Here is a 1,289-nt window from a genome sequence, read left to right on the forward strand (position 1 = left end):
ATACATTTAAACTTTCAATTTTCTGGGCAAGAGCATCCACTTTTGCATTAACATGATCAATGCTACTTATCTCGTACATGCCCCTTTTGTTTGAGGTTTTTCTACCATTGTTCGGTCGCTTCCCCACTGATAATGGTTTTGGGCCATGCTCTCGATAAGTTGATAAGCGTCAGCGTAAGGTTTATCCATAAGCGCACCACCGGCGGCGGCGTCTATTGTTAACCTTGTGTTGTACAAGACACCATTATAGAAGGTATGATTTACTAACCAGTCCTCTAAACCATGGTGTGGACAAAGTCTCATCATGTCTTTGTATCTTTCCCATGCTTCGAAAAGAGACTCGTTATCTTTCTGCTTAAATCCATTTATCTGGGCTCTTAACATAGCTGTTTTGCTTGGAGAAAAATATCGGGCAAGAAAGACTTTCTTCAACTCATTCCATGTGGTAACTGAGTTGGAAGGAAGAGACTGAAGCCATCTTCTAGCTTTATCTCTTAACGAGAAAGGAAAGAGACGAAGTCGAATTGCCTCTGAAGTGACACCATTACCTTTAACAGTATCAGCGTATTGGACAAATACGGATAAATGAAGGTTTGGATCCTCGGTAGGATTTCCAGAAAATTGGTTTTGTTGCACTGCCTGCAACAATGAAGGTTTAAGTTCGAAGTTGTTTGCTTCGATTACGGATGGAGCAATACTCGAATGCGACTCATCTTGCGATGGAGCAGCGTAATCTCGAAGAGCACGAACTGGTTCTGCCATCTCGGGTATCGGCGAAGGAAGGAGATTTTTGAGATCAGGAATTTCGATTGGAGGAAGATTGTTTGCAGCACGATACTCCCGAATTTGTCGTAAGACTCAGAGATATCGTTCAAAGTCGTTGATTCGTAAGTAGTACGGTTCGCCTTGTGAGCGAGTGTGTGGCATACAAATCAATGAAAGACAAGGGAAAAATAAAAATTGCCTTAGTCTCTACAGCGTAACAGAAGAGTTACGATATCGACTAAATAAAAGTCCCCGGCAACGGCGCCAAAAACTTGATCGCGACTTTATGAGTCTATTGGGGTATTAACTGCAAGTGCACAGTCTAATCGCGTAGTTTTAAAAGATATCGATCCCACAGGGACTTAATGAATCGATATACCGTTTTTCTAAGGTTACTTCGTAAAGCTAAGGCGGATGATCCTTTGATGATTAGGGGGAAAAGTAAAACTAAAATTGGATCTAGATTAAATATCAAATAACGCGGATATCGGTATGTAGTTCGTCGTGATTAGGGAATCAAATCT

General features: G+C 41.3%; 1 non-coding gene across 1 annotated transcript; it reads left to right on the forward strand.

The window, feature by feature from the left end:
* Positions 1–277: 277 nt before the first annotated feature.
* LOC127076960 (small nucleolar RNA R71) lies at positions 278–384 on the forward strand. Its single transcript, XR_007786965.1, has one exon. It is a non-coding gene; the product is annotated as a small nucleolar RNA R71 (small nucleolar RNA).
* The last annotated feature ends 905 nt before the right edge of the window (positions 385–1,289 follow it).

The sequence above is a fragment of the Lathyrus oleraceus genome, chromosome 4 (assembly GCF_024323335.1).
Source record: "Lathyrus oleraceus cultivar Zhongwan6 chromosome 4, CAAS_Psat_ZW6_1.0, whole genome shotgun sequence".
Taxonomy (NCBI): domain Eukaryota; kingdom Viridiplantae; phylum Streptophyta; class Magnoliopsida; order Fabales; family Fabaceae; genus Lathyrus; species Lathyrus oleraceus.